Below are 6000 nucleotides of genomic sequence, written 5' to 3'. Positions count from 1 at the left end.
CGGGTCTTCTGACTCAGATTTCAGTGTGCCTGTCCCCACTACTCAGGAGACATCAAGTCGCGCTGTCACGAATATGTGTCCTTGTGACCTGCAAGAATTATTCTCACACCTAATGGATGTCAGAGTGTCATCTGGGCGAAAACCAGGAGAGAGTCAGGCTGGAAGCAGGGCCCCATCACCCTAATCCCAGCTGGAGCAATGGACCCATCCACTGGCAAAAATCAAATGTCAAAATTTGACTCCATCTGGGCCCACTCAGAACTGGGCCAGGCATCATCATAGTTCGGGAGATCTGACCTTGGTTTAGAAATTTGGGAACAGGGAACCTGCCCTCTGTCCTGAGAAGCTGAGATTTCCGTGAAGCCCTCGCCACCGGGACAGGTAACTCTTCCAGAATCTGGGTAACGGAGACAGGTGACTGTTCCTCCTTCTGAGTCTGCAGTCCAAGTCAGGAACACCCAGCATGATTGTGAAAAGTTTAAAGTAAGACAAATTTAATAAGCTCCCCAGTGGCCTCTTGGAATTTCCACGTTGCCTCACTATCTAGGCCCAGATTTCTCCCAACTACAAGGCAATTCTTGGAAACCCAGACATCGGTGCTCATTAACTAGTTCTAAATGACCAGCGGGCCAGTGATAAAAAGAGAGGGAGCCGCACCTCGGGGCAGTAAACTGCTGAAGTTTACAAGCATCTCAGGTTATAACTGAGTGGGACCCTTTGGGACTTCCCCGGACAGACTCCTCCCCCGTATCTTCTGCTGTAGCTCCTCCTTGAAGGACCCGGATAATAGTATCTCCTGCATACTTCCTGCGTGTTTCAGATGCTAAAAAACCACCACCACGTGGAAGAAAGTAACTATTTGATGATCCTGAGCTCAAAGCGCTCAGACCTTCTAGCAGCCTCACCGATCTGAGAACTAGACACAGCTGATCACAGACTCTGGGACGCCCCTCCCTCACCTAGCCTCCAAAGATACTCAGCTGAAACCCTTCAGGGAGTTCAGGGCTTTGAGGGCACGAGACGCTCGTGAGACGCTGATTCTCCTTGCTGGGCCCAGCGCTGAACATCTCTCTGCCCAGAACTCCGACCATCCGGTATTGTTTGGCTTCATGGTGCGTGGGGCACATGAACTTGCGTTCAGTAATAATTTTGGCAAAACCAGCCCTGGGTCCCAGCAGCTGCCGGAGCTCACTTCACTCCGTGGAACCAGCAGGGACTCTACCAGACAGGCACCGGCTCCCCGGCACAAGGCTGCTTGGAGCCAAGAACCACCCGGAGCTACGGTCCGCATCCGTGTCGCCTGGGGGTGAGTCACTCCAGCTTGCACAGGCTGGGAATTCTCTCCATCCATCTGGGCTCATCCCTTTGTGGGAAGTGAGCAGCTCAGGGTCTGCTCTTGAAAGGGGTCCGTTCTCTTTCAGGAGCCGGGCCCATCTGTTTGGAGTCCTCCGCTTGGGAGTGGAAGTGGAATTTTTAGACTACACCTCCTTTGATTGTCTGATATTGCAGCTGGAGCTTATTTGTAGTTTGTGTTTCTGTGTGTATCATTTTGGGTTGAGCCAATCCAGCTTGCACAAGATGGGAAAATTCTATCCACTCTACCTACTTCCCAGAACGGAAGGAGTCATTCTGGGCTCATTGGGAGCCACTCTGGGTCCATTCTTTTTCTGGAGCCAGGCCACTCTGGAAGCCTCCATCTGGGAGTGTAGGTGGGACTTTTTGGCTTCACGTCGCCTGATGTTTGTACGGGACTGTGTGTGTTGTTTATACGTGTCAGTGCTTGCACCGGCCGGCTGAGATGGCTTTGGTGAGTAACGGGGCTCGTGTGATGCTGCCAGGGTATCCCTCCCCATTGCACAGGCTTCACCTGCAGCGGAACATTGGCTGGGATTTTCCCTTTGCGGACTAGCCTTGATCATTTACTCAGTTTCATCTTGGCAGGGCTTGACATCTTGGTTGGGGTTCTCCCCTTTTGGATTGATGGGCCATTGGCTGGGGAGCTGTGACCCCGAGAGGGCGTGGTGAATTGTTGTTAGCTTGCTGTTTGGTAGCACCGGCCGTGAATAATTAAGCATGGATGCTCAGAGCTCGGTTCCATCTTACAGTTGCCTCAGGGTATATCTTGTAAAACTGGGAAATCTTCAGCTACAATCCCATAAATGAAAGAAAATGGTATTTTTTTTACTGTAACTCTGTGTGGGCTCAGTGCTCCCTGAGGTCTGGAGAACAATGACCCCAGTGACTCTGCTGTATTAAAGTGGGCCTTTTTCTGTTTGGCTTTTATCTTGCAGGCAGTGGAGGGGCGTGTGTGTGTCTCGGTACCTGAGTACAAATCCGGTTCTCTCTTCCTGGTTTTGCTGGAAGTGAGGCGGGTGAACGTGAGTGAATGATACATATGCATTACTGTCTATTGCTGTTATTTCTTTAAACTGGAGTGGATTATTTGGGAACTGAAAAAAAAATCCCTGAAAATAAATGAGATGGTTCAGTTTTGTAAAAGCAGAGGGGAAATTTACATTCCTTTTCCTGTGCCTTTGAGATGGAAGTGATCTAACTGAGGTCTCAAGGAGGAGAAAACAAAAAACAATTTTTTTAAAAACTCAAGCAGAAAAACTGAGATCTCTGGTTCTGTTTTTACTAAAAACTAACTTGTAAATGAAGTCTATTTAATTGACTTAAAAGTAAGTGCTTACAAAGTAAATACGTCGAAGTACAAAACACAGAACAAATTTCAGGTTTATGTGATCCAGGAAATGTTCAATATTGGATTGATATCTGATATTAAAGCTACCCTAAACTTGGTATAATCAATGCAGACATGTCTTTTTATTGTACCTGGGTTTAATGAAGGTCAGTAATGTCATGTTCTTCCTGTTTCAGAGTTTGTCAGCAGAAAAAAATTTAACTAACTTGATATGATTAAATTGTTATAAGTGAATTCAGTGCAAATGAGATAAGAGCTTTTGGGTGAACTCTTTAGAAATAATTGTGTTTTAGGAATGTCTACTTAAAAATAATCTCTCCAGATATTTGTTAACTTGAAATTTATTAATTTTTTTTATTAAAGTGTAGTCTATTTACAATGTGTTGATTTCTGGTATACAGCATAGTGATTCAGTTTTATATATTATATAAATATATATTCCTTTTCACATTCTTTTTCATTATAGGCTATTAGAAGGTATTGAATATAGTTCCCTGTGCTATACAGTAGGACTTTATTGTTTAATCTCTTATATCTAGTAATTAGTATTTGCAAATCCCAAACTCCCAATTTATCCCTCCACATCTCCCCTTCCCTGCCCCACACATACCCCGTAACCATAAGTTTGTTTTCCATGTCGGTAAGTCTTTTTCTGTTTTGTAAATAATTTCATTTGTATCTTCTTTTTAGATCCCACATATAAGTGATATCATATGGTATTTTTCTTTGTCTTTCAGCCTTAGCTCACTTAGAAGGACTTTCTCCAGGTCCGTCCATGTTGCCACAAATGGCATTATTTTAGTCTTTCTTACGGCTGAGAAGTATTCCATTATATTTATTTATATGTAATATGTATGTGTGTATATATATATATATATATAATATATATACACACACACACACATACATACATACACACACACACACCCAAAATTTCTTTATCCAGTCACCTGTCGATGGACATCTAGGTTGTTTCCATGTCTTGGCTATTGTAAATAGTGCTGCTGTAAACATTGGGGTACATGTATCTTTTTGAATTAGAGTTTCCTCCAGATATATGTTCAGGAGTGAGATTGCTGAATGATATGGTAAGTCTACTTTTAGTTTTTTAAGGAATCTCCATACTGTTTTCCATAATGGCTGCACATTCCCACCAGCAGTGTAGGAGGGTTCCCTGTTCTCCACACCCTCTCCAGAATGTATCGTTCGTGGTCTTTTGAATGATGGCCATTCTGACTGGTCTGAGGTGATACCTCAGTGTAGTTTTGATTTGTATTTCTCTGATAATTAGTGCTATTGAGCGTTTTTTCATGTACCTATTGGCCATTTGTGTATCTTCATTGGAGAAATGCTTATTTAGGTCTTCTGCCCACTTTTGGATTGAGTTTTTTGGGGTTTGTTTGTTAAGTTGCATGAGCTGTTTGTATATTCTGGAAATTAAGCCCTTGTCAGTTGCATCACTTGCAAATATTTTCTCCCATTCTGTAGATTGTCTTTTTGTTTATGGTTTCCTTTGCTGTGCAAAAGCTTATAAGTTTAATTAGGTCCCATTTGTTTATTTTTGCTTTTATTTCTATTGCTTGGGTAGACTGCCCTAGGAGATCATTGCTAAGATTGATGTCAGAGAATGTTTTGCCTGTTTCCTTCTGGAGAGTTTATAGTGTCTTGTCTTATGTTTAAGTCTTTAAGCCATTTGAGTTTATTTTTGTGTGTGGTGTTTGGGAGTGTTCTAACTTCATTGATTTGCATGCTGCTGTCCAGTTTTCCCAACACCACTTGCTGAAGAGACTGTGTTTTCTCCATTCTATATTCTTGCCTCTTTCATTGTAGATTAATTGACTATAAGTGTGTGGGTTCATTTCTGGACTTTCTGTCCTTTTCCATTGATCTATGTGTCTGTTTTTGTGTGAGTACCATACTGTTTTGATTATTGTAGCTTCATAGTATAGTCTGAAGTCTGGGAGCTTGATTCCTCCAGATCTGCTCCTCTTTCTGAAAATTGTTTTGGCTACTTGGGGTGTTTTGTGTTTCTATACAGATTTTAACATTTTTTTGTTCCAGCTCTGTGAAAAATGCCATTGGTAATTTGATAGGGATTGCAATGAATCTGTAGATTGCCTTAGGTAGTACGGCCATTTTAACAATATTAATTCTTCCAGTCCAAGGACATAGTATATCTTTCCATCTGTTTTTGTCATCTTCATTTTCTTTCATCAGCATCTTATGGTTTTCAAAGTATAGGTCTTTTGCCTTCTTAGGTAGGTTTATTCCCAGGTATTTTATTCTTTGTGATGAGATGGCAAATGGGATTACTTCCTCAATTTGTCTTTCTGATATTTCATTGTTAGTGTATAGAAATGCAACAGACTTCTGTGTATTAATTTTGTATCCTGCAGCTTTACTGAATTCATTGATGAGCTCTAGTAGTCTTCCTGCAGTCTTTAGGATTTTCCGTGTATTGTAGCATGTCATCTGCAAACACTGACAGTTCTACTACTTTTTTTCCAATTTTCATTCCTTTTATTTCTGCTGCTTCTCTGATTGCTGTGGCCAGGACTTTTTCAAAACCGTGTTGAACGAAAATGACAAGAGAGGGCATCTTTGTCTTGTTCCCGATCTTAGAGGAAATGCTTTCAGTTTTTCACTGTTGAGTTTGATGTTAGCTGTGGGTTTGTCATATAGGGACTTCATTATGTTGAGGTATGTTCCCTCTATGCCCACTTTCTGAAGAGTTTTTATCGTAAACGGATTGTTGGATTTTGTCAAAAGCTTTTTCTGCATCTATTGAGATGATCACATGGTTTTTATTCTTTAATTTGTTAATGTGCTGTAGCACATTGATCTGCAGGTAATGAAAAATCCTTGCATCCCTGGAATAAATCCTACTGGATCATGGTGTCTGATTCTTTTATTTATTTTTTATAATTTTTGTTTGTTTGTGGGGGGTTAAGTTTTGCTTGTTTAATGGAGGCACTGGGGATTGAACCCAGGACCTTGTGTATGCTAAGCAGGCATTCTACCACTGGGCTATACTCACCCCCTGTTTTTGACTTTTGTTTTGTTTTGTTTTTTAGGGTTTGTTTTTTTTTTTTTTTTTTTTGGAGGGGGGTAGGTAATTGGGTTTATTTATTTACTTTGACTGACTTGCTGACTCCCTTGCACCGCTTTAAATATATCGTGCCACTCCCTTCCGGCCTGCAGAGTTGCTGCTGAAAAATCAGCTGATAACCTTATGGGAGTTCCCTTGTTTGTTATTTGTTGCTTTTCTCTTATTGCTTTTAACATTTTCTGTGTAT

General features: G+C 41.5%; 1 long non-coding RNA gene across 2 annotated transcripts in view; it reads left to right on the top strand.

Annotated features, from left to right (window-relative positions):
* Nucleotides 1-826: 826 nt before the first annotated feature.
* The window catches only part of LOC116658014, a 29749-nt gene continuing 24575 nt past the window's right edge, over nucleotides 827-6000 (top strand). The window contains exons 1-2 of one of the 2 annotated variants that reach the window (XR_004313236.1): nucleotides 827-1306; nucleotides 2292-2378. This is a non-coding gene — a long non-coding RNA (uncharacterized LOC116658014). Of the gene's footprint in view, nucleotides 1307-1428; nucleotides 1808-2291; nucleotides 2379-6000 lie in introns of those variants that run through there. The other variant, XR_004313235.1, reaches the window with a different exon arrangement.

This window comes from Camelus ferus, chromosome 19 (assembly GCF_009834535.1).
Source record: "Camelus ferus isolate YT-003-E chromosome 19, BCGSAC_Cfer_1.0, whole genome shotgun sequence".
NCBI classification, from domain to species: domain Eukaryota; kingdom Metazoa; phylum Chordata; class Mammalia; order Artiodactyla; family Camelidae; genus Camelus; species Camelus ferus.
The sequence above is the reverse complement of the archived record's forward strand: the minus strand, read 5'-3'. Positions and strand labels throughout refer to the sequence as shown.